This window comes from Prionailurus viverrinus, chromosome C1, assembly GCF_022837055.1.
Source record: "Prionailurus viverrinus isolate Anna chromosome C1, UM_Priviv_1.0, whole genome shotgun sequence".
In the NCBI taxonomy this organism is placed as follows: Eukaryota; Metazoa; Chordata; class Mammalia; order Carnivora; family Felidae; genus Prionailurus; species Prionailurus viverrinus.
Window position 1 is genome coordinate 98,721,657 of NC_062568.1, and position 27,925 is coordinate 98,749,581.

Here is a 27,925-nt window from a genome sequence, read left to right on the forward strand (position 1 = left end):
AAAGGTCTCATTGTATGGAGGTTCCCAAAACAAAAAAATGTCTCCTTCAACCCCTCCAACGTGGAGACTCCAGCTGTATTTATATTACAAGTTTGATACAAAGATGATTGCCCTCAATGGGTTATCAGGTAGTAGTGGCAATAAGGCCCACACAAGCATAAGTATCCTATTAAAAACAGAAGGGAGGTATAAACCAAGAATTACAAATGTCAAAGGAGGAAGGAATTCTTACTTCTGGTGGAAGTCCCACATGACCTTAGGTCGGAAGGATGACTGGATGTTGGTAGGTGGAGATGAAGTGAAGAGCATTTTAGTAGGGGGAATAGTATGAACAAAGGCATGGAAAAAGGAGAGCTAGAGGCAGGAAAGCATATTTGGGGGAGGATGAATGAACACTTGCTGGAACTAAGCTCTGAGAAGGACAGTCAGTAGAAGAGGTAAAGCAGGAAAAATACGGACTGACAAGCTGTCTTTTTAAAATGCAGGCATGCGAAGGAGAAGAGAGTCAATAGAAATCGCTGTCTTTCACAGATCTGTATAAATTTACAAGATTCCATCTTGTAAAAACCTGTCCTGATTAATAAAGAGGCATTTTGTTGGCTTGGAGACAAAGCGCTGCTTGAAAGAACGCTTGTGTGACCTCGGCTCTGGTGGGGTACTGAAGCTAAGAGCAAGGAAGAGCAAGAAGGCACCAGGCTACAGGAAATGACAGGGACAAAAATGATTGCAAAAAGAAAGTGCGACGGTCCCCAAATACCCCCTCTCATCATTTCAGCTGAGATCACCCAGCCCGTAGGCATCTGTCTTATCACAAATAAGTTTGTACCATCAGTAAAATATGAATGCACGTGGCTAAAACCCCTGGTGTGATAACACCAAATTCATATGTGTTATCATGATGAATTAATTCAATTTTTGAAAGCACACCGCTCCTGGCACACAGAAGGCACCCAGACGTTTGTTTCGTAAAAGAACATTGTTTGTTCTTTGTTTTAGAGTCTATATTTAGGAGAGGAAATGATTCAAAACTACATCCTAAAACCTGTATCCTCTATCAGCACTGAAGTTGGGACATTTGGGGCCCAGAGGTCCGGTTTTCCCCTTTAAAACTTAGGTTTCTGCTCCTCGGCCGGTCCCTTAGGTCAGTAGGTCCAGCAGGGGTCGCAGTTCAAGTAACCAATCGCTGCTGGGGCATGGGGCGGGGCCACAGCGCCCCGCCCCCTCCTCCCAGCCCTCCCTCCCCAACCTACCCAGGTCCGGCCTCCTTCGCACCTGCGTGTCCCCCCGCTCGCGCGCGGGTGCAACCTCTCCTGTCGGCTCTAGCTGGGAGGGTTTTTGGCCTCCCCTCTCGCGAGATCGCCTCCAGTTGCGGCCGCCGCCGCTCCTGGCCGCTGAGTGGCGGCGTCTGCGCAGCCGCCATGTTCGGTTGCTATGCTGTGGCCTGGGAGACGGGGTGTGCTTGAGGGAGGAGGAGGAGACGGAGGAGGAGGAGGAGGAGGAGGAAGAGGAGGAGGAGAAGGAGGGGGGAGCTTGAGCTCCTCTTGCACTCTCACACACAAACGCTGCCCCGGATTACCCGCCCGCTCGCACCGCGCTGCGCGCTTTTCCGCTCCTCGCGGCCCCCCCACATTGTTCTCTCAGGACTCCTGGGTCCCCGGGGGCTGAATTCCGGGCCTGAGTCGGGGACAGGAGAGACTTGGCTTTGGCCGAAGGGTCCGAGGTTTGGGGCCAGGCCCCCCGCCCCGGGGCTCCCCTCCCCCACGGCACTTTGGGGGTGTGTGGATTATCTCATCCCCGCAGGGAGGTGGGAGAGCGCGCCGGCCGCCCGCCTCCCTCCCGCCTCCCCGGCGGCGCCGGCCCGCTGCAGCCCCGCAGTATGAGGTGGTGCTGGCGGCTCGGGGCCGTGGCGCGGCCGCTGCGGCGGCGGCTGCTGGGGGGGCGCTGAGGGAGCCCCCGGGAGCCGCGCGGCGGACGCGCTTCGCCCCGGCGCGCCCGGGCCTCGAGGCTTTTCTTCTCCAGCCGAGAGGACGCGGCTGTGCACCGAAGGTAAGAGGCTCTGGGGTTCCGGCCGGCGTCTCGGCCCTGCGAGGCGCGCGAGGCTGTTACCTGGGTGTGGGAGGCGAGCCAGGTAGGGCAAGCCGGAGGCACTAGGTTGATGTCAGAGAAGGGGAAAAATGATGCTTGTACCCCCGCCCCCCTTTCTTCTCGGGACCTCTGCTCCCGCAGCTCCTGGGGTTAGTGTTGGAATCTGTTACGGGTGAGCGAAGGGAGAAGGGAGAAGGGGATGGAATCGGTGCGGAGATGGAATGTTCCACAGTACCTAAACTCTAGGTAAGGTTTTGGAATCTTCTGAGTTTTCCATCGTTGGTAGGCTTCCTTTTTGGTTTTGTTTCTGTTTTTTAATGGGCTCACGTGAGTGCTTCTTGCTTCTGCTGCATGGGCAAACTGTCTCTACCGTTGAAGTTTTAAGCCTCTTGTGATTCTACCGGTATATACTTGTGTTTAGGAATCTGTAGTTGGGCCAAAAAAAAAAAGTTGAGATGTAGCTAAGTAGACGATGCCGATGCATTTCCCAAGGTTTCCTTAGGATGGAACAGTTTACAGTTGCAAAGATACATGTATCGGTGTTTCTGCGAAATTTGAAATGGGAGGCTTTTATGTGTAGGGTTACCTTATATTGTGACACCAGTACAGACAACGAATTGTAGGCTTTTCAAGCGCTTGTTCGGGGGAACCTGTATATCTGCAATGTACTAACTGCTTTTAAATCAGAGTTGGAGTAATATTAGGTTTATGTGACCAGATTGTGGGTCTAGCTGAAACAGTACAGCTTAAAACGTGTTTATGGGGGCGGGGGGGAACCTAACCCAAAAGCCAGCATATCCGACTTATAAATGATGATTTAAGGGAAAAGGTCATGGAACAGTAAAAGCCCAGATTTTTTACCCTAATTTTTGAACCTTAACGTGTCAAAGAAAAAAAATTATTTTTCATTTTTTTTAAGGGAGGAGGAACTGACCTTAAAATAAATGATTGCTCAGTCCAAGGTGTGCTTGCTTACTGGAGTAGAGCTAGATGTATCAGTTAGATCTTGAATTTGATGAATATAAATTCAACCTATAGATTTTTTTCAAAAAAGATTTTTCATAAGCAGAAGTTTGTGTATTGTATAGAACTTCTTTACTGACTCATAATAAAAGAGTGTGGTCTTTTGTCGATCCCACCATTTTTTGTCAGAATAAATTTATGCTCCAGTTACCACAAAGCTGTTTTTATGTCTCTGTTTTGTTTGTTTGTTTTTAATGACACACATATCTTTGTTACCGTTTTTCACTGAAACATGTGTGGTCTCATATTCTCATGTTCTTGAGTGGTTTGGTTTATAAGAAGAAAATCATAGTCTCTTAGTACATGGAGATATTTATGATTCAGCTAATCTGTTTTAAACATTTGGCCAGGAGCTAAACACAAGGAGCCATGACTATTTTGTCGTATTTATTAATGTTGAGTAGGCTGCAGTTTATTAAGTTGGAAAATCACACGTTCTTCAAAAGTAGTAATGGAGAGGATGTAACTTTCTTATTGCCTGCTTTCTAACCTGCTTAGCTTCTGGGCTGTGGGTACAGAATTGTTTCATACTTGGTTTTTTATGTTCTAACTGAATATCTTTTAAAATGTCCCTACTAACTTTGTTACTTCAAATTTGTGACACCCAATTTCTAATTTAGGCTAGGCATAAAACCAGCATTGATTGAACACACTTGCTAAAAATACTTTCTGGGTCAGATGTACTTAGAATGCAGCCTCAGGAAAATTCATTTGACCTATTCTAATGTGACCAACGTACACTTCATTATTATTGAAGGACTTTAAAAAATTACTGACTGTCACAAATTAGGTTTCGTCGGTTCAGGCATAGAAGCCTAACTGTTTTCAATGTATAAAGTACTTTATGTAGGATAGTAATAAAGATTTTTTTCATCAAAAAAAAATTTATGTGACTCCCCCCCCCCATTGAATATTGTTAGTCTTTATGATTTGTATATTCAAAATATTTTAGTTTTGTCTAAAAAAATTATTTGAGTTGTAAAGTGACAGTACAAGGTGCAGTGTTATCTCTTTGGCATTTATTTGACTTATTCTGAACCCTTTATGGGGGAGCATTGGTCATGTTTTTGAGTAAATTATCTTTAAGGACTGAGGTAAGAGAATGCCAGATAAATTTCAAGGAGACACTGGGAGGACACTCCCCTGCACCCCCTTTTGTGAGTTGATATGGTCCGTTTTAAGCAATAAGAAAGCTTTAAAAAAATACGTAGAAATCTTGTTTTGTGGATGTTTAAACATGACTGTTTAAAAGTTCTTTGATTTTTTTGTGTGTTAGTTTTTAGGAGTGTAAAATTGGTGACCTCATGCGAAATGGCAAGTCTGTTTAACTATGTGGCTAAATATGAATTGTTGTCCCTACGTGAAATTTAGTATTGGTGGAAATTCACTGGCTACAAACTGAGTTGAATTTTGTTGTTTTTCTGGGTAAACGCATGCATGATGTAAAATTTTTTATATGCTGTAGTCTAGATTTGTTAAATTTGTCAGTTCAGTAGATGAAGCTGTGAAGCCTTGAAGGTTAGTTTAACACGCTGGAAATCCTTTTTTATTACTGTTTACCTGGAAAGTATTGTAAGATGAAGGTGTTATTTCTTCATTTAATATTCAACTAATAGTACAGGTGGTGATAAGGAATATAATGTAGAAGTACTGTAGAATCGTCTTTATTGGTGTGGAAGTTCAGGATCTGGGAACAGTGTAGTATATTTCTTTTCCTTTGCATGGTCAGTCAGTATAGTCATATATACAACAGGGTGGGAAATAAGAGGGGATATTTATTACGTTCTCTAAACTTTGTTAGAGGCATCTGCCTCCCCCACCTTCATTCTTCATTTTGTTACTCCTAAGTAGCAACGCTAGAAGAAAGGTGTAAGTATTTGAAAAAATTGGTAGGAACAGATGGAAAAGTAGGTGCTGTGGATTATCTTGAGGGGAAGATACTAATTTGGGCATTCTTGTGTTTGTATCTTTTAACCAAGAAGTTATATAGAGGAGTAGAAAGATAAAAGGATACACAAGGGAAATGTTTAATGTCCGTTACGCGCCAGATAATGTAAAGGAGCATTTTGTGTTGTCTTATGTAGTCATCAAGTACAGTTTGTGAGGTGGGTATTATGAATTCCCTGCTTCCTCCCTCCCCCAAATGGGGTCAAAGAGCAATTAAATAACTAGGGCCACACTGCAATAAGTAGAATTGAAACTAGGTCTGTCTGACTCTGAAGCTTATTCTGAAGAATAAGCTGTCCAATTAAACTTTCTACAGTGATGGAAATACTCTTTTTCTGCACTGTCAGGTATGGTAGCCGTTAATCATATGTGGCATGGAGCACTTGAATGTGACTGTCCTGCCTGAGGAACTGAATTTAAAATTGTATTTAATTTTAACCAGTTTAAATTTAAATAACCAGATGTTGCTAGTGGCTGTAACATTGGATAGCACAGCTCTAGATCTTGCTGCCTAGAAAATCTGAGTTTTAGTATTGAATCTTCCACTAGTTTATATATGACATTAAGCAAATTATTTGATTTTGAGCCTCAATTTAATCCATTGGGAAAATGAAGAGGTTGTCACTGAAAAGATTATCTCCAGCGTCCCTTCTTGCTCTAGAGTTCTGTGATTCTTACTAAAATATACAGTGGCACTTAATATTTGAAAGCATTATATCTGAAAGGATTCCTCTTACCAATATATTTACCCATTATTTAAACTTTTTTCCTTAGTTTTTCTTTTTCAGAAGGGTAATATGTATAAAGCACACGTAATGGATAATGGATTCCCCCCTCCTGCCTCCCCCCTCCCCTCCAGTTATTAAGTATTGTTTAAATTCAAGGCAGTGCTTTCCTCGGAACAAAGTTTGAATTTTTTTTTTAATGTTTATTTTTGAGAGAGAGAGAGAGAGAGACAGCGTGAGTGGGAGAGGGTCAGAGAGAGAGACAGAGAGAGAGGGAGACAGAGAATCCAAAGCAGGCTCCAGGCTCTGAGTTGTTAGCACAGAGCCTGACACAGTGCTTGAATCCATGAACCATGAGATCATGACCTGAGCTGAAGTCAGATGCCCCACCAACTGAGCCACGCAGGCGCCCCTGAAGTTTGAATTTTTAAATATTTTTTTTTAATTTAAAAATTTTTATTTCAGCATGCCACCTTCCCATTTAAGAACGTGTCTGTTACAGTTCCCTGTTACTTATCAAATTAATTCCAAACATATCAACTTGGCCTTGAAGGCTTTCTACCCACTTCATCTCACTAACTTTGTTTCTCATTCTTGCTTAAAAAGAAAATACTCTTGTGTTTTCCTCTGCCCTTGTTTCCTCAGTTGAAACATTCCTGTCTCCGATTCATATGCCCCCTCTTTAAGTCTTCCTCAAAATTCAGTCTTTTTTCCCTGGAAGAATGCTGCTTAATCCAGTCATGATCGACAAGTTTTCAATCCTAGTAATAAGCACCCTGGGCTTAATATATGATTTTTAAATATAGTTAGTTGAGTACATCCTTCTTAAGTTTTTACAATGTTACCTGTTCTGTGTCCTTAATAAAAATATATAAAAAAAATTAAAATGGGAGTTCTTTTTTACTGCCTCAGGAGTTCAGTTCATTGCCTAGCAATTCGGCTTCAAAGAGTCGCTAATATAAAAAAATGATACTGTCACAACATTCACCCTTAATTACCATTTAATAGATATTTTTGTTTTTTTTCTAGGCAGTTGTCCATACTTTTAAAATTAAGTTGTATGGTAGAGATACAGTTTTGAGTTTAATATATTTGAAACATATAGTAGAAGCATTGCAATGTAGGAAAAAGATGATAGACTTTGAAGTCACATTGATGTAGGTTGGAATCTGATCTCAAAAACTTTGGACAAATTATATAACCTTCAAGCCTACTTCCTTGTCTGTGAAATTAGGATAAGAATACTTGTCCTTGAATTGTTGTAATGATTAGGATAATATGTATAAAGCATGTAGTACTCTTTAAATAGAAAAGATGGTCAATAAATGGTAGGTGATCATATTTTTCTCATTTTCCCATTCCCATCATGAGTATAACTTAAACAATTGCTTAGCAGTTCAGATGATTTATCAATCAGGTGATTGATTTAGTCATTTACTTTTTGTTAAACATTTTGCTGTTTCTGAAATTTCTACTCCTATAATCTACAGTGAGTATCTCTGTGCTCATAGCTTGTTTATTTCCTCAGTTTAAAACTAGGATAATGGTCCAGTGGTATGAATATTTCTATGCCAGGTTTCTCTCAGAGAAATGGGCAATCTTGTTTTGGGAAAAAAAATGCTAATTTGATTGTAAAATTTTACCTTATGGTTTTAATTAATGTATTTTGGAAATTTTGGCTTATTGGGGGAATGACATAGTAAACACTCATTTATATGTGAATTAAACAAATATTTGAATGTCTGTTATAGGGATCAGTGGTATACAGGTAAATAGGACATGATTGTTGTCCTTGAGCTCTAAATCTAGGATGGTAACACATGTCAACAAACAATTACAATTCATAGTGACAAGTGTAATAAGATCTGGGGGAAATGAGATGTGGCATTTGAGCAGTGTCTTGGAGGACGGGTTGGAAGTGATCTGGGTAGAGAGAACAGCATGTACAAAATGTCAGAAGTATGAAAGGGTGCATAGTGTATTTGGAAAAATACAGGTTGTCTTGTATATGTGTGTCTTTGTGGGCTGGCTCTTGGTGTCTGATTTTGTGTGGAATCTGTGTTGTGGATGAAACCTTCTGTGGGTCCTTATTTGGGCTTTGAGTGAAATTATAGTAAGAACTTTAGAACTTCCCAACTGGTGTGCCATGAATGGTTCACATGTGTGCCAGAGAGCGAGGTACCCATCAGGCTATTGGTCCTGGGCATATTGGAACCCCTAGATGGCTTCTTTTGACCTCCTGTAGTGTTGGCTTATTCCAGTGTGCTAAAAATTATTTTCTTTGGTGCCAAGTTGGGAAAAGATTGGGAAAGATACTGTGTTCTAGAGGCTCTAAGTATTGGCAAGTTTATGGTACCCACTCACCCCTGGCATTCCCACATGTAATAAAAAGTATAACCAATATCAAATCCTAAAATAAACACAAAGGAGATCAAATCAAAGTCCCCTTTTTAACCTGCCTTTCTTCTCTCTCCCCTCCCCCCCCCCAGTAACTACTACTTCATTGTTTTGTGTGTGTGTGTGAAATATCTTTTTGGTACTCCTTTTAGGTGTACTTTTTGCTAGTGCCCTACACAAATGTTTAGTCTGCCTCTTAGGAAATCAGAATTTGCATTAGGGAGCAATTATCCATATTTAAATAATGGAATAAAATTAGATGTGGGTTTTGAAAGGTAACTCCTGACTTGTAGATAATGATGCAAGGATGTAAGGATGGTGCAAACATGAGGCTAGAGAGACCAGTTAGGATGCTCTTGCAGTGGTCCAGGTGAGAGATTATAGCTGGAAACGGGGAGATGAAAATGAGGATGTGGGACTAGAACCGAAAACTGATTAGGTAGTTTCACTAGAACTGAGTGTCCATTTGGATATAAGGGAAAGAGGAAGAGTTGATGATGATACCAAGATTTCTTCTTTGGGCAGCTCTAAGGCCAAATAATTTTTATTGAGTACGTACAGTGAGCCATGCATTTTGCTAGGCACAAGGTTGTCATGAATTCTTACTGAATTTTAAAAATTAATTTATTTTGAAATAATTTCAAACCTATAGAAAAGTTGCAAGAACAGCACAAAGAGCTCTTGAATCTCCTTCAACCAATTTTTTCCTTGAATTATTCTTACTAAAAATATTTTCCTTGAATAATTTTACACACACATACAGTATATACCATATATATACCATATGTGGTATATACTCTGTATATAGTGTATATACTGTGTGTGTGTGTGTGTGTGTGTGTGTGTGTACACAAGTTAAGCATGCAACATCTTTGTGCGTGGCTCGCGGTAGTGGGCCCAAGTGTGGCCTTTTCTTCCAGATGCCCAAAGAAGGAACTTTTTTGTCTTTGACCCTTTCTCTCTGCGATATCTTAGTGGATTCTCAAATTTTAGTGAGACTACCTAGTTATCTCATTTCTGGTCTCTCATTTTCATCCCTACTTCCAGCCATTTCAGAGGAATGTACCATTTTTTATTTCATTGGACTGTTTCTGAACCATTTGAGAGCAAATAGCACACATGATGCCCATGGTAATCAGTGTGTCTTTACCAAAACCTGGATAGTCTCTTACATAATTACCAAATCAGACAGTTAACATTGATATAACAGTGCCTTCAGATTGCCAGATGCCATTCAGAATTTTCCAGTTGTCCCAGCAGTTTTTCTCTTTTCTTTTTGGTTTAGGATCCAACTTAGGATCTTACATTACATTTAATTATAATGTCTCTTTAGTCTCTTCAGTTTGAAACATTTCCTCAATATTTCTGTCTTGTATGACCTTGACCTTTTTTATTCTGAAAGATATCCCTTCACTTCGGTTCATCTGTTGGTTTGCTCATGTGTAGACTAAATGCGTTGTTGGCAGGAATACCATAGAAATGATGTGCTGTTCTTAGTCTATCACTAGGATGCATACAGTGTTGTCCCACCACTGTGATGTTTACTCTGAACATATTGTTATGTTCATGTTTACTGAGTTTCTATACTGTAAAGTCATCATTTTTACTTTTGTAATTGGTATGTCTTTTGTGAGAAGAGCTCCAAGGCTCCAAGTATTTGATTCTTCCTCAAACTTCCATCCATCAGTCCACTGGGATGGGACCACTGATGACTTCTGCATTCTGCCTGAATCAGCTACTACTATGAAGGTTGCTGTCTGCATTTACTGTTTGATGTTCTGCTGAAAACACGTCTCCCTTCTTCCCCATGCATTTATTTATTCATTCATTTATTTATATCAATATGTACTCAAGGATTTCTATTCCTATTCGGTGGGTTGTATTGTTATTTTTAATTTTTTTGTTGTTGTTATTGTTGAAATTGTCCTAGATTTGGCTAGTGGCACTGCCCCCCCCCCCTTTCAGGATGGCTCCTGAGTCTTTTTGATATGTCCCCATCCTTTGAGTCTTTCCTTACTTTCTGGCACAGGATGTTCCAGACTCATACTTTTTCTGTCTCAGCTCTGGAATCATATATTTTCCCAAGGAATTGCGAGTTCTTTTAGTAGAGTAGAAACCAAGATTTGTATGCTTAATAAGCTCATTTCTACTGGGGTATAATCACTTCTAGAGTGGGCACAGCTAGGAAGTATAGGTATATATATGTACACATCTCATTCTATTTCTGTATCTAATGACGTATATATATTTACAAAGTTTACACTGCTACATCCACTTCCAATTCAATACCTCATGGTTCTTTCTGGTCTTCCCCCATTCTGTATTTGGAAATCCTTCTCCAAAGTATGAAATTGGCTCTCATTATTCTCAGTATATTTACTCATTTTCTCAGTCCCCTTATGTGCCAGTCTTCTAACCACAGGCCAGCTGTCTCCTGCCTGACACCTCTGAGGCCCATGGCATGGTGTCCTCTGGGCATGCTAGGAAGTGAAAGAAACTTCTCATTTAATCTTTCTATTTTTTTCATTTAATCTGAACAAAAACTTGTTAGAAAGGTGTTCTCAGTTTTAAAGGAGAACAAAAGGGAAATTCAGAAAAGTATGTAACTTTAGGCATGTTACCACGTAAATAGAGCAAATATTTTGAATTCAGATTTGCGTGTTGCTAAAGCATCTTTTTTATTTTTTTTCCTCCTATGCTTTGTAGCCTCTGGAATTCAAAATGTCAGGATTTAGGATTGTATAGGTGGTAGTTGAAGCAGTGGGTATGACTCCTTACGAAGCGTATGTCTCTTAGAAGCAAAGAAGACTAAATGGTGAGAGAGGAGTCTAGTTGTATGGTAGAGTGTGATGAAGGAAGGAGTTCCAGGGAGGTGTCAAATACTGCTGAGAGCAGCAAAATGCTCTGAATTTGGCTATTGGAAAGTTACTGATAACCTTAGCTGATTCTTTTTCTAATGTGTTCAGGCAGGCCACTTGTAACAGAATTAAATGAGATACCGAGGTGCCTGGTTGGCTCAGTCGATTAAGCTTCTGACTTTGGCTCAGGTCATGATCTCACCGTTTGTGGGTTCAAGCCCTGTGTCAGGCTCTGTGCTGACAGCTCGGAGCCTGGAGCCTGTTTTGGATTCTGTGTCTCCCTCTCTGTCTCTGCCCCTCCCCACTCATGCTCTGTCTCACTCTCTCTCAAAAATAAATAAACATTAAAAAAATTTAAAAAAAGAATTAAATGAGATACTGATTAAAAACATCAATTCCCCAGGTTTCATTTCAGACTTTATAGATTATTAAAAGGCGAAGTGAAGAATGGGGAGGTGCTGGTGTAGGAAATCTGCTTAAATGCTACTATGATTGTTCCGAGAAACACTAAAGTTTGAGTATTATTGTCTTAGCAGAAGAGTTAAAATAGAGGGGTGTAATGGAAAACTAAATTGAGAAATTAGACGTACAATGAATGTAGACTGAATAGCTCCAAGAAATTTGAGCACATAGAGGGAAGAAGGAAGATCTCTTGTCCCCTATTCGTGGTGGAATAGAGGCCAGAACCAAGAAAAAGGTTTTTTGTTGTTGTGTTTTTTTGTCTGTTTGTTTGTTTGTTTGTTTGTTTGTTTTTAAGGTTACAGACAGCTTAACATTTGGGGGATTAAGAGAAAGAAACTATAGTGGTTATTTCATCCACTGTGCTTGGCAGTGGGGTTACAGAATGAATAAGACATGATCTTTATTTTCAAGGAGATTATACTTTCTTTGGAGGAACTTAAAATTTATTATAGTGCTAGAAATATATACAGATAAATCATAGTTATGTTAGTATATAGCTAAAGTATGTACAGATAAGTCATAATTAATAAGTGTAGCACAATATATTACCAAACTCAGACTTCTCAAATATTTAAAAATTTATTTAAATTTTATTTCCTTTTTTAATTGGTAGTATGTCTGTTTGGTTCAAATTTTAAAATAATGTAAAAAGGTATGTATTGAGAAGTCTTTATTTATTTTTTAATGTTCATTATTTATTTTTGAGAGTCAGACAAAGCATGAGCCAGGGAGGGGCAGAGAGAGAGAGACAGAAAATCTGAAGCAGGCCCCAGGCTCTGAGTTGTCAGCACCGAGCCCAACATGAGGCTCCAACCCAGGAACCGTAAGATAATGACCTGGGCCAAAGTCATAAGCTCAACTGACTGAGCCACCCAGGTGCCCCAAGAAGTCTTAATACTGTTCTGTCTCTCCCTTCCCTGCTCTCTATAGGTAGCCGCTTTGATTTTTTGTATATTTTACCAGTATTTTTGCAAATAGAAAAGAAATAATAAATATAAATCACCGTTTCCCCCTACCTTTCGATGTAGAAGACAGCATATTATATTAATGTTTTATATCATAGTTTTTTCATTTAAAATATATGTTGGAGATCCCTTAACTTCAGTATAAGGGAACTCTTCCCTTTTTTCTTTTTTTTTTTTTTTTTTTTTGTATAGTGACATGTTCAATTGTGTGGATATGCTATTAGGCTAACTGATTCAAATTATTTGAACTTTGCTCTACTTTTTTAGGCCCTTTTACTTGTGCAGCTCATTTACTTTCACCTCTTCTGTATGAACTAGTGCTCCCATAAGGCATTTTATTTTATTTTCTTCTTCTTCTTCTTCTTCTTCTTCTTCTTCTTTCTTCTTCTTCTTCTTCTTCTTCTTCTTCTTCTTCTTCTTCTTCTTCTTCTTCTCCTCCTCCTCCTCCTCCTCCTCCTCCTCCTCCTTCTTGGCCTCACACCCAGCGTGGAGCCCAATGTGGGGCTCAAACTCACGACCCAGTGATCAAGACCTGAGCTAAGATCAAGAGTCGGATGCTTAACTGACAGAGCCAACCCAGGTGCCCTCCATGAGGCATTTTACATCAGTGATCTGTGTTACTTTCTTCACTTAAAGTCATCTAATGAATGCCTAGTTGGAGAAGCATTTTAGACATTGTGGCCAAGCAAAGGACTTCCTTTTTGTAGTAGCTTAGATGAAAAATGGAAGAAAAAGAAAAAGAGAAAGGGGTGAATAAAATATGTGTTTTAAAATATGGTATTTCATTTAATTCTCTCACAGAACCCTGTAGAATAGGTAATGTTATCCCCTTTTTATAGGTGAAGAAGTTGAGGGTCAAAAAGTTGAGTTTGTTTAGACTTTCACAGCTAGAAAATGGCAGATTTAGGTTTTGAAAGTAGGTTAATTTGAGTCCAGAATCTGTATCTTTTCTGCTGCTGTCCTATTTTCTGTCTCCTATTTTTGAATTCCTGAATTCTAGTCTTATAACTGGAGCTCTCTGCTATCTCATAAGCCTTTCATCAAGAATCATAAAATTAGGCATGTTTCCCTATTATGTTTTTCCTGATTGCTGGGATAGCACCTGCTTATCTGATCTCTACCACTAAGGCCCTGCTTGCCTGAATTGCTGACTATTGCCCACTAGTATAAGATGTGGATACTGTTTTTTAGCTCTCTGTCTAGATTGCCTCTCCTTATCCCTGAGTTTCCTTTTCTCCTTTAATTTTTTTCTACTGTATCCCCGTTACCATTTGAGCTTCAGTTTGGCAATATGAACCTTGGGCAAAACTTCGGAAATTTTGGTGGATGATATTTTAAAAAACTCATCATGTCTTGTTTGGACTTGTAAAATAGTCTCCTTAAAGTGCATTCTGCCTTTGGTTTTGCCCTTTTTAATCCTCCTCGACACTGTAGCCCGAGTAATCTGACATGCATATCCTATCACGTTACACGCTGCTCAGAATTTTGTATTGGCTCTCTCTGTAAGATACAAGCTAAACTCATGGTCAGCCCTTGTCTGCCTCTCCAAGCTTCACTCCCATATTCCCAGTATTCACAGTGCCTTGCCTGTAATACGTGCTAATTAATACGGACTACACTTCAAGTGAGTAGAATGAATGAATTTTCCAAGGAGATTAAAATTATTTAGGCAATATTTTAGAATATTTTTAAATTCATGTTTTCTTTTTTAGTTATTTCTTATAGCATGGAGATAAAATATTTTTACAAACTCCAAGGATTCCCAAATTGTTTTATTTACATTGGAATTTAAAAAATCTCTATATTTGGTTTATTTACACTTCCAACTTTCTAGCCCAGTCCAGACTGTGATCAGTTACTGGGCTTGCTGCAGAAGCTACATAGGGAAATGAGGAATCTTCATTGGGAGGGGTTTTGTGATTTGGAAAAGTTATTCTAGGTGATTGTGATATTATCACCTACTTTGCATGTAGATATTTTTATAGATTTTGATCTGTGTTAGCATCATTATTTACAAAGCAATTGTATAGATCAACAGTTCCTTATATGCAATTCTGAGATCACCAAGGCCCTGAAAAACAAAACTTTTTAGAACTAATTTGACAGCCAAACTTCACCTAAACTGATGTGAGGCTACTGAGACTTTAATGTTTTTATTTTATTTATTTTCATTTTTTAAAAAAAAATTTTTTTTTCAACGTTTATTTATTTTTGGGACAGAGAGAGACAGAGCATGAACGGGGGAGGGGCAGAGAGAGAGGGAGACACAGAATCGGAAGCAGGCTCCAGGCTCTGAGCCATCAGCCCAGAGCCTGACGCGGGGCTCGAACTCACGGACCGCGAGATCGTGACCTGACTCACGGACCGCGAGATCGTGACCTGGCTGAAGTCGGACACCTAACCGACTGCGCCACCCAGGTGCCCCTTTCATTTTTGAGACAAAGACAGAGCATGAGCAGGGGAGGGGCAGAGAGAGAGGGAGACACAGAGTCTGAAGCAGGCTCCAGGCTCTGAGCTGTCAGCACAGAGCCTGATGCGGGGATTGAACTCACGAACTGTGAGATCATGACCTGAACCAAAATTGGATGCTTAACCACTTTGGTGACTGAGCCACTCAGGTGCCCCAAGGCTACTGAGACTTTATTTATTTCACTTGCATTGAACATTCCTAGGGTACTCTAATGAAATTTTAAATAATGTATGGTTAATACTGGGTATTACCCTAGACCCAACTGTGAATGTTATTTAATATGAGGTATTTATGCATTATCACCTCTCTATAATCAAAATATTCTGAAATTCAGAAGTGTTTTGAAACCAGTAGTTTCAGATACAGGATTTTAGATCTGAACCAATTTTCACTACTTCCAGTTTCCTTAGCAATGGGTGATAAATAGTACTCTGTTTTATTTTGAATTTCTTTTTGATGATAATGTAGTTGAACTTTTTTTCATGTGTATTCATGTGTATTTCATGTGTATTCATGTGTATTTCATTTCTTGTTGCATTCTTCAAATTTTTTGTTCATTTTTCTGCTAGGATTTTAATGTTTTTTCTTACCAATTTATAATATTGTAGATACTGACTGGGTTTCTGTTAGCACAGAACCACTTGTGACATATTTTAAGTTCTTTGTCTCTAACAAATCAATAGGAAATGCTGTGAGTTGAATACTCATCTACTTATAGTATAAGGGAGATGACTGTGCTCCTGTGCTCAAAGTGCCTTAATGGCATCTGGTCTTATTTTAAAAGCAGAAGCTTTTACCATGGCCTGCAAGCCCTTACATGATCTGTGGGTGCTGCTCTGTCTGACCTCTCTGACCACTCTTGTTCACTTTTTTCAAGGTGCATTGGCCTCTTTGCTGTTCCTGGAACATGCCAGACATGCTCACACTTGAGTCTTTCTTGGTTGTTCTTCCCTCTGCCTAGAACACCTTTTTTCCCAAGTGTTCCAGGCAGAGTATCCACATGACTCACCCTTACTTCAAGTCTGCTTAAAAACGAATTTCTCAGTCATACTTTTCCTGAATATCCTATTTAAAATTGTATCCCTGGGGGCACCTGGGTGGCTCAGTTGGTTAAGCGTCTGACTTCAGCTCAGGTCACAATCTCACGGTCCATGGGTTCGAGCCCCACATTGGGCTCTCTGCTGTCAGTGCAGAGCCCGCTTTGGATCCTCTGCTCTCCTCTCTCTGCTCCTCCCCCTTCCCTCTCTCTTAAAAGTAAACATCAAGGGGCACATGGTTGGCTCAGGTGGTTGAGCTTCCGACTTTGGCTCAGGTCATGATCTCATGATTCGTGGGTTTGAGCCCTGCGTTGGGCTCTGTGCTGACAGCACGGAGCTTGCCTGGGACTCTCTCTCCCTGATCCTACCCCCTCATGTTCTCTCTCGCTCGCTCTCTGAAAATAAATAAACAAAACATTTAAAAAAATAAAAGTAAAAAAATAAAATTGTATCCCTATTTGCACATTCCATGCTTTACTACCTTATACTATATAATTTTATTTTTACTTATTAGAATGTGGAAGCTCCATAAGGACAGGGGCTTCTATCTTGTTTAGTTTGTTGATATATTTGTGTTGCTTCTCTTGATCTGGCACATTTTGAGACATTTGGTAGATAATGTTGAACAAGGAAAGGGTTAGAGGAGAATAAGGAGGAACATTTATCTAATTGTCAAACATATAAACAACTGAGGCTTCTAAAAATTTTTTTACAGATTTTTAATGAAATCAAAATATAATAGTAATGGTAGAATATAATTTTTTCATTGTATTGGTTTAGTAATGAGAAGAGTGTAATTCCTTTTTATAGGATAACATTTCACTTAATTAGGGTAATCTCTACACGTTGTGGGGCTCAAACTCACAGCCCTGAGATCAAGAGTCGAATGCTCTGTTGACTGAGCCAGGTGCCCCTGTAAAAACCATTCTTAATTCATGGCCCAAAAGCAAACAGATTTGGCCATTGGCCATAGTTTGCTGACCCCTGGACTATGCCACTATTGCCCAAATTGGTGCAAACTCATCTGTAGCACAGGCCCAAGTATCTTTCCAGGTTTTTTTGTTTGTTTGTTTTTAAGTTTAAATAAATTTATTTATTTTTGACAGAGAGAGCACAAGTGGGGAGAGAGGCAGAAAGAAGGAGAGACAGAATCCACAGTGTCATCACTGAGACTGATGCGGGGCTTGAACTCATGAACTGTGAGATCATGACCTGCGCTGAGATTAAGAGCTGGACGTTAACCACCTGAGCCACCCAGGTGCTCATCTTTCCAGGTTTTGTTTTCCTGATGAGTTGTCTTGCATCCAACTGCATTACTGGTGTTTCTTGGATAGTTACTGGTTTGTGAGGCTTTTAGTAACCAGTACTCTGATTTAATTCTAGTGTAACTACAATATTTTGATAAAAGCGTAGTAAGTATTTCCAATTTTTTCCTAAAGTCAGTTTTGAGTGTTAAGACAGGTAGTACCCAGTGATGATGATGGTAATAATAATGGCCAACATTTATTAGGTACTTTTAAGTGTCAGGCACTATGCTAAGGACTTATGTATCACCTCATTTAATGCTCTTAGCAGCTCCTTTGTGAGGAAACTGAGGCACAGAGTGGTTTAGTAATTCCAAGGTATAAAGGTAGTAAGGATTTGAGCCTTAAAACAGCCTGATTACTGAGCTCACATTTTTTTTTTTTTTAATTTTCTCTTTAATGTTTGTTGTTGAGAGAGAGGGGGCTTGAACCTGGACCATGCGATCATGACCTGAGCCGAAGTCATACGCTTACCGAGTGAGCCACCCAGCTGCCTCACTGAGCCCACATTCTTAACTACTAAGAAGTGTTACTTCCCATGTATGCTAATAGTTTGTATTCTTACAGTTTGGGCCCCTTTGCAGAATTCCCTCTTTTTTAATCTAACTTTATTTGTGAAGGACTGACAGTTATTTTCAACAGACAAGGACTCATGAGAACATATGAGGTAATAAGATGGTATTATGATTACATACAAAGTCAGGGGCTTTCCCACTACTTAGACTTTACTCCACATTAAGAGGTACTTTTTACATCATTCTCATGATAACTTCTATTTCATTCTACAGTTGACACTTGAACAACATGGAAGTTAGGAAGTGCTGACCCCCACACAATCAAAAATTTATGTATAACTTTTGTCTCCCCAAAAACTTATTAACTGCTAGTAGTCTGCTGTTGACCAGAAGCCTTACCGATAAACAGTTAACACGTAATTTGTATGTTCTGTGTATTATATGATGTATTTTTACAATAAGCTAGAGAAAGGAAGATGTTATTTAAAAAATCGTAAGGAAGAGAAAATACATTTATCGTACTGTACTGTATCAAAAAAAACCTGCATGTAAGTAGACCCATGCAGTTCAACCCTGTATTAAGACTCAGCTGTATTCTTGTTTGTTGAAAAAGTACTGGTTTTGGCTCACTAAGTCGATTTCATAGCCAGTGAATCTCAACCTACAGTTTGAAACATTTCATTAAACATTTAGGTACTGTGAACTCTATTGTTTGTGTTCAGTTACAAAGGAAATTGCTTATATGAAACACTTTCTAAATGAAGGATAAGAATTCTGGAGGCTAGCATTCCTTTTTTTCCCCCCACCTAAAAATGCTCTACACTAAATAATAATGTAATATAATATGACTATATTATATAGTTAAATTAAATAATTAATTTTTATTTATTTATTAATTTAATTTAATTTAATTTAATTTAATTTTAGAGAGTGTCAGAGGGAGAGAGAGAGGGAGAGAGCATCCCAAGCAGGCTCCATGCTCAGTGTGGAGCCTGGCACAGGGCTCAATCCCATGACCCTAGGAAAATGACCCAAGCCGAAATCAAATCTGATGCTCAACTGACTAAGCCACCCAGGTGCCCCTAAGAGAATTTTTGTTGAAGAAGAAAGGAGCATCAAACCCCGAAAGATGATGATACTATATACACTAATGGCTGGCCCTTTTTGGACAAGGAAAAACAAGAATATTTTCATTGGCTGATGGTACTTATGAAAGATGGACTTTATTGTTGGTGTCTTATATGGAGATGACTAAAGAATAGAAATTTAGAAAGTAGGATGGGAGAGAGGGGAAGACCTAGTGGCTGCTGAAATTGTTTCTAGTAATGAGCTACAGTAGGTAGCTAGGTAATGAGGTACAGTCAGGTACCTTAGGTACTTGGTAATGAGCTTAGTAATGAGCTACAGTCAGGAGAAAGAAACAGTAGTTTTTTGACTCCCTAAAACCGTTTGTTTATGTCTTTTTTAGTATATTGTTTTACTGGATTATTTAAAGTCTCTTTCTTCAACTAGACTGTGAGCTCACTGAGGGTGGAGATCTAGATGAATATATATTTATGTCTCTAGCATCTAATACTGTGTATGGCAACTAGGAGCTGTTGACATGTTTACATGAATAAACAGGTATATTGAAGGTACAGGATTAGGGACCTCTTTATGGGCTTTAGTGAGTCTAGGTGTCCCTATCTCTCTCTTGTGCGTGCTCTCTCTCTCTCTCTGTCTCTCTCTCTCTCTTACACACACACACACACACACACACACACACACACACACACACACACAGTCATATGGTACTTAAAATGCTGTAACGTATAAATAGGAAATAATGAGATATAAAAGATTAAATAGTGAAAAAAGGAAAAGCCTCAGGTAAATAAATTTGACACAAGAAATGGTTTAAATTATATTCCAGGATTTATAGTTTAGAATGAATTTTAAATTTATATTGACATTGTAATTCAGCATTTTTAGTGGGTCCATAACCATGGAGGACATTTGGAAAATGCTGCCTGTACATCAGTGAATCAGTGTGTGGGCCAGTGCTATGCATTCATGTCTCAAGTGATTGATTTGCTTGTGATTATCTGGGATACTTTTTTGTTGTTGTATATTATTTCTTAAGAAGATTCTTGTGAAAATTACTGCATAATAATTACTGTACGAATAGTATTTGGTGTATTAAATACAGAGAGCTAAATTTTAGAGCAAAACTGTTGCTACATTTGTGTTTTTTTTTTATTTTCCCCTTCAATGGCGTATCATTTTTATAGTTCATAGTTTTCATAGTTCTGTCCTAAGAGAATCTGGCCCATTCAGTTTTATATTGCTAGTTCAGTTCTGAAGGGTTGAGGGACCCTTGAATATAGTGTTACAGCAACAAGCCAAGTTACTCAATTCAGTGTTTTACACTACCAGCATTACAGTTTACAGTTACATTCAAAGCATTGTATTACAAATGAAGATTATAGCTAAGCAGATGGTTCATTTCAGAGCATTCCATTTAAAATAACTGTAAAAAATTGTCACTTATCCAGGAAACTTTTTGTGAGTAGTTAATTGGTTGATTTTTTTATAACAGAGGTTTTATTGTATTTGCTTTTAAAACAGCATTTGAAAGAGATATTCTTTCCCAACAGGTTTTTATTAAAAAAAAATTTCAAGCCTTCGAAAAGTAGCAAGAGTGGCATATTGAACATCCCCATGTACCTTTCATATAAATTCACCAATTGCTAACATTTTGCTACTTTGTTTATTTCTCTGTAGACACTTTTAAAATTTCTGAGCTATTTGAATATTGCAGTCATCACGATCATAACACTGTACCCTAAATGATTCAGCATGTAGACATGCATCTTCTAGGGGAAAAGGCACATCCTCCTACATGATCACATGATCACACAGGAAATTTAGCTTTGACACGGTGCTGTAATCTGAAATATAGTTTATATCTAGATTGCTCCAGTTATCCAAACAAATGCTTTATACTTTTTTTCCTCCTGATCCACGATTGGGTTAAGGACTGCACATTGCATTTGGTTAAGTCTCTTTTAATCTATAGCACTTGCCCAGTCTTTTACATCTCCTCCTCCTCCTCCTTTCTTTCTTTTGGAGAATCCAGGCCAGTTGTTTTGTAGAATGTCTCTCAATTTGGATTTGTCTGGTTGTTTTAATATAATTTTTTTCATAATTAGGTTCAGATTAAACATTTTTGGCAGGAATATTACATAGGTGTTGTGTTCTTAGTGTATAACATTATGGTACTTATGACATCAGTTTCGGTGATGTTAAAGATTATCATTTGGTTAAGGTGGATTTGACAGATTTCTCCACCGTAGAGATACCTTTCCCCCTTCATAATTAATAGTATCTGTGGGATGATACCTTGAAATTATGTGTATACATTGTTCCCCAACAAACTTTCATCCACTGATTTTAGAATTCATTGATGACTTTTGCCTGAATCAGTTGTGGTAGTTGTAAAATGGCAGTTTTCTGTTTCTCTCATTCCTTCTACATTTATCATTTGACATTATTCTATAAAGAAGTTAGTTATTTCTCTCCTTCACTTAAAAAAATTAGTATCAGGTTAAATCTGAGGATTCTTGTTTTATTATTTGTTTTTAAACTTAAATGGTCTCATTTGGCTGGTGGGAGCCCCTTTAAACTGCCTCTTATGTTCTTTGACTTGTTTCCATCAGATTTTGAGGATTTCTTCACTTACTAACACAAGACGTTTAGCCTGACCTTGTATTTTTCTTGTCCCAGCTCTGGAACCAACTATTTTTCCCAAGGAATCCTGAAAATTTCCTTTTAGTGTGAAAAATATATAGGGCATTATATATGTTCAGTGTTAATTGAAGTATTTTTGCTTCTAGGTTCCAATAGTGGACAGAGATAGCATATATATATATATATATATATATATATATATACACATATATATATACATATATATACATATATATACACACATATATATACATATATACACACATATATATACATATATACATATATATACATATATACATATATATATACATATATATATATAATTTTGTGGCCATTTAAATTTAATTTAATTAAAAAGTTGTTAGTCACATGAACCACATTTCAAGCGCTCACTTCTGTGTAGCATGGTTGCTGTATAGGACAGTGCAGATTGTAGATCACACAGGTTTTACCATTTTACAGATGAAGAAATTGGAGCTCAGAAAGATGAAGTGACTGTTCCAAGGTAGATCCGAACGAGAAAGCAACAGAATTAGAATGTTAAAGTTTACAGTGAAACAGTGGTTTATCAGGTTTACTAGTGTAACGGCAGTTGTTGATAGAAAAGGAGACCTTTGCTTTAGGCTGTGAAAGCTTTTCTTGCTAAATTCCATTTGAGTGCAGCATAGTAACACAGAATATTTTGTGTTTTGAGAGCTTAATAATTGGCTAAATACAGAGTGCGTGGATGGCTCAGCTGGTTAAGTATCCTACTCTTGATTTTGGCTCAGGTCATGATTTTGTGGTTTGTGAGTTTGAGCCCCTTGTTGGGCTCTGTGCTGACAGCGTGGAGCCTCCCTGGGATTCTCTTTCTTTCTCTGCCTTTCCCCTGCTTGAGTGCGTGTGGTGTGCTCTCAAAAAAAATTGGCTAAATAATTGGCTAGATGCTGCTTTGCCATTCATTTGCACTAATTTCTATTCATTCATTTTTTTGCAATAAGGTTCCATTTGTGTACTGATTTATGAACTTGACTTGGGAAGCTGTTGGGAGAGGTTACAAAGAATAAGTTATGCTAATTAAGCAAAATAAAGCAATGAAATTCTGCTATTGATTCTCAGTCAACTTGTAATTCAGGATATAAAATCAACATGCAAAAATTAGTTGCATTTCTTGGGGTGCCTGGGTGGCTCAGTCGGTTTAAGCATCCAACTTCGGCTTAGGTTATGATCTCGCGGTTCACAAGTTCAACCCTGTGTGTCTGGCTCTGTGCTGACAGCTTAGAGCCTGGAACTTGCTTCAGATTCTGTCTCTCTCTCTCTCTCTCTCTCTCTGCCCCTCCCCTGCTTGTGCTGAGTCTCTCTCTCAAAAATAAACATTACACAAATTAATAAAAAAATTAGTTGCATTTCTCTATACTGACAATGAAATATCTGAAGAAGAAATAGGAAAACATTCCCGTTTACAGTAGCATCAAAAACTTAGGAATAAATAAAATACTTAAAATAAATTTAGTCAAGGAGGTGAAGGATCTATCCACTGAAAACTTAAGAATTGATGAAAGAAATCAAAGAGGACACAAATAAATGGAAAAATATTTTGTTTTCATGGATCAGAGGAATTAATATTGTTATAAAATGTCCATACTGTAGATTTAGTGCAATTCCTATCAAAATTCCAATGTCATTTTTCACAGAAATAGCAAAAATCTTAAAATTTTTGGTATCACAGAAGACCCGAAATAGCAAAACAATCTTGAGAAAGAATAACTAAGTGGGAGACATTACATTTCCTGTTTTCAAACTATACTGCAAAGCTGTAGTGATCAAAACAGTCTGATATTGGCATAAAAACAAACACATAGACCAATGGAATAGAATAGGGAGCCCAGAAATAAGCCCATGCATATACAGTCAACTAGTATTTGACAGGGGAGTCAAGAATACTCAGTGGGGAAAAGATAGTTTCTGTTATTTTTTTCAATACTGTTTGATAAACTGGATATTCACATGCAAAAGAAAGAACTTGAACCCTGTTTTATACCACCCACAAAAATTAACTTTAAATGGATTACAGACGTGGGGCGCCTGGGTGGCTCAGTCAGTTAAGCGTCTGACTTCGGCCCATGTCATGATCTGTGCTGACAGCTTGGAGCATGAAGCCTGTTTCAGATTCTGTGTCTCCCTCTCTCTCTGCTCCTTGCCCACTCATGCTCTGTTACTGTCTCTCAAAATGAATAAACGTTAAAAAAAATATATATATATATATATAAATAAATAAATAAATAAATAAATAAATAAATAAATGGATTACAGACTTAATTGTAAGGACTGAAGCCATAACTTCTGGAAGAAAACCTAGGGGAAAACCTCCTTTGATGTTTGTCCTGGCAACAAGTTTTTGGTTTTGACACCAAAAGTGCAAGCAACAAGAGCAAACATAAATAAGCAGTACCACATAAAACTAAAAAGGTTCTGCATAGCAAAAGAAGCAATCAATAGAATGAAGAGTTAACCTACAGAATGGGAGAAAATATTTCCAAACTGTCAGATAAAGGGGTTAATATCCGAAATATATAAGGAACTTAATAGCAAAAAAATCCATTTTAAAAATGGACAGAGGACCAAAATAGACATTTTTCCAAAGAAGACATACAAATGGGCAACAGGTGTATGGAAAGATGCTCAACATCACCAACCATCAGGGAAATGGAAATCAAAATCACAATGAGATATTACCTCCCATCTGTAGGAATGGCTATTTCCAAAAAAAGAAGAGATAAATGCTGGCAGGAATGTGAAGAAAGGGAGCCCTAGTGCACCAGCAGTGGGAATGTACATTGATGCAACCACTATGGAAAACAGAATAGAGGCTTTTCAAAAAATTAAAAATAGAGCTACCTTATGAGCCACCAGTCCTACTTCTGGATACATATCTGAAGGGAATGAAATTACTATTTCAAAGAGATAGCTGTACTGCCAAGGTCATTGCAGCATTGTTCATAATATCTAAGACATAGAAACAACCTAAGTGTCATGGATGGATGAATGGGTAAAGATGTGTGTGTGTACACACCAATACATACACACAATGGAGTATTATTCAGCCATCAGGAAGAAGGTACTCCTGCTGTTTGTGACAGGATGGATGGACTTTGAGGGCATTATGCCAAGTGAAATAAGTGAGACAAGAGAAACAAATAACTATATGATCTTACTCATATGCAGAATCTTAAAAAAGCCAAAGTCATAGAAACAGAGAGTAGAGTTGTGGTTGCCAGGGGTTGAGGGTAGTTAGGGGAAATGAAAGGTTGGTCAAAGAGTACAAACTTCTAGTTATAGGGTAAGTAAATTTGGGTGTTCCAATATTTAGCGTGATGATTATAGTTAATAGTCCTGTATTATATACTTGAAAGTTGCTAAGGGAGTAGATCTTAAATTTTGTGTGTTCTTACCACACACAAAAAGTTGTAATTATGTGAAGTGACGCATATATTAACTAACCTTGTCATGGTAATTATTTCACAATATATTCGTGTATAAAATTCTGTTGTACACCTTAAACTTACAGAATATTATATGTCAATTACATTTCAATAAAGCTTGGGAAAAAGTTGTTAGAATTTTGTCATATTTGCTCTGTGTGTGGGTATGTGTGTGCGTGTATGTGCACACAAGACAGGGAGGGAGGGAGAGAGAAAATGAGAGAGATGAGAAGCTTTCATGTGAGTGTGATATCAAAGTAAGAGAGTTAGATGGAGTGTTATAAAGCATAGTGACTCCCACTTTGATAGACTGATTCATCCACCTTCATGGTGTTTACTTTTTATTTATTTATTTCATTTTACTGTTTTCAAAGATTTTATTTTTAAGGAATTTCTGTGCCTAATATGGGCTTGAACCTACAACCCTGAGATCAAGGGTTGCCTGCTCCATGGAGTGAGCCAGCCAGGTGCTTCACCCTCATGGTGTTTAATCAGGACACCTTTACTCTTAGGGAAATTAATGTAGCTCCCAAAGTAGGTTAATGAACCCCAATTAACGAGCCCCAAAGTGGGTTCCACAAGAGGGCTCAGTGCAGGGCACAAATTCACAAACTGTGAGATCATGACCTGAGCTGAAGTCGGGTACTCAACCAACTGAGCCACCCAGGTGCACCAGGTTGCAGTTTTTTAAATACTTGCTTAGTTGAGCACTTTCTTTCCTTGCCATATTTCTTACATATTTTACTATTACTCCGGTTAAGTTACTCTTCTCTTCCCTTAATGTAGTAGTGCTACTCAAATGATTGTGGATTAGTCCATGGCTGGGAGGAGATGAGTATAGTAACTGAGAGTAAGTAACTTTCATAATAATTGACTGAGAGTTCGATTTCTGTTAAATGTAATAAGAAAACATTGGAGCATGTATTCTGTGAATCTTTAAAATTTTTATTTTCTAGTCACTTTTATTGTATTTACAAAAACTGTGTTATACTGTGGGAAACATACCATCTCAAAACTTAGTGTTTTAAAACAGTCATTTATTTTGCTCACAAATCTAATTTGGTCAGCGCTTGGCACAGAAGATTTGTCTCTACTCCATGCAGAGGGAGCTGTGGTGGCTTGACTGAAGTTGGTTCACTTGCTGAGCTGGCAAATTGGTACTGTCAGTGGGAGCTCTGCCGGGGCTGAGAGTTGGGGGCTTGGCTTCCTTTCCACATGTGGCCTGGCCTTCCTCAGATATTGGTGGCTGGATTCTCAGGGTACGTGTCCTTACACAAAGTCAGGTGAAAGCTGTGTCTGCTTTTATGACCTGGCCTCAGCAGTCAGTGTGTCTTTTCTGCTTACTGTTACTCACCGAAGCAGACACAGAGGTGTTTCCAAACTCGTGGGGTAAGGGACATAGACTCCACGTTTTGATGGAGTGGCAAAATTCTAGAAATGTTGCTGCCATTTTTGGAAAATACAATCTACCACAGTCCATGATGGATTAGAAATTGGAAAAAAAATGGCCTTCACCAAGCTTCCCACAAAGATAGCTTTGAGAAGCATTACTAGATGACAGTTCTGTGGGGCACTTTTATCAGCATACTAGTTTAACACACATTTGAGGGATACCTTTTTATAAATTAATATGGTAGACGTAGTATGGTGCATTGGTAGCTTAGTGTTTGGCCTTTCCTCCATCATAACCCCAGCTGAGTGCTGTTAGTCATTTAAATCTTTCTTTTCCCAAAGGATGATTTAGTCCTTTTTATATTTAAGAGGGAGTCCAAACGGCTGATAGGAGACTCATAATGCATGAGTTTGTGTGTATTTGGTGGTTTTGTTGGCCTGTAGACTTTAGGATTTATGTCTTTTTCCTGACCTGGGGGATAGTTTTCTGAAAGAGATTCCCAGTGTTGTGCCTGGGCAAAAACTGGCTGTTCGTGTTCTAGGCAACCCAGTGTGGAAAGAGAGCAAGGGAAAGAGTGGCTCTAGTAATCCTGATGCTTCTGTATAATCTTAAAAAAAATTTTTTTTTCTCTTTAGTGTTTTTATTTTTGAGAGACAGAGAGGGAGCAGAGGAAGGGCAGAGAGAGAGAGGGAGACACAGAATCCAAAGCAGGGTCCAGGCTCTGAGCTGACAGCACAGAGCCCGATGTGGGACTCGAATCCACAAATTGTGAGATCATGACCTGAGCCGAAGTCGGACATTTAACAAACTGAGCCACCCAGGCACCCCATGATGCTTCTGTATAATTAACACATACTGTTTGAATACTACTGAGTACAAAGTTCAGTCCTAGGTGCTAAGAGAAGTACAAAGGTAAGTAGGACTTCTGCCTTTGAGGATCTTCAGTCTTAAAAAGAACATCTATACTTGGTAGACTTGAATGCTTGACTAGTAGTATTGTTCTTACTCAAGATCTGTGTATTACTACTACTACTAATACTAGAAGTAATATCATCTGACATTTATGTAGCACTTAAAAATTACAAGTTATTTTCAGGTAATTACTACTTAAGCTAATATTTGAGCTCTGCTCCTCAGTTTTTAGCATAGTGCCTGGAACACAGTGGATGCTTAATAAATATTTGATTAAGTGAACAAATGAATCTTTGAGGAATAATAAAATGTAGTCTCTGGTGTCTGGCACACTAGGTCTTGTACTTTCTAGCAGTGTCACATTGAGGTTGCATAATCTCGATCAGCCTGTCTTCATCTGTAGAAATAAAGTTAGTATCTCCTTATGTACCCTATAAAAATAGCTTGAGAGCATTGGGTATGAGCTCCTAAGATGGTGTATGTGTTCTCCACCTCTCGTTTTAAAACCCAGTGTACATGATGATAAGTAGAAAAAAATTACTGGTGTTGAAAACTAAAATTAGAAATTTTAGATAATGAGGTTTAAAATCTTAATGTTGTACTGCCTCTAGTACAATATTAGTTTAACTGTTGAATTTT

The 27,925-nt window shown here is 38.5% G+C and overlaps 1 protein-coding gene across 4 annotated transcripts in view; it reads left to right on the forward strand.

Annotated features, from left to right (window-relative positions):
• The first annotated feature begins 1,513 nt into the window (after positions 1-1,513).
• Positions 1,514-27,925, forward strand: part of PTPN4 (protein tyrosine phosphatase non-receptor type 4) — a 227,378-nt gene continuing 200,966 nt past the window's right edge. For all 4 annotated transcript variants that reach the window (XM_047870281.1, XM_047870282.1, XM_047870283.1 and 1 more), the window contains exon 1: positions 1,514-2,046. The gene's annotated coding sequence lies outside the window, so the exon portion shown is untranslated. The remainder of the gene's footprint in view (positions 2,047-27,925) is intronic.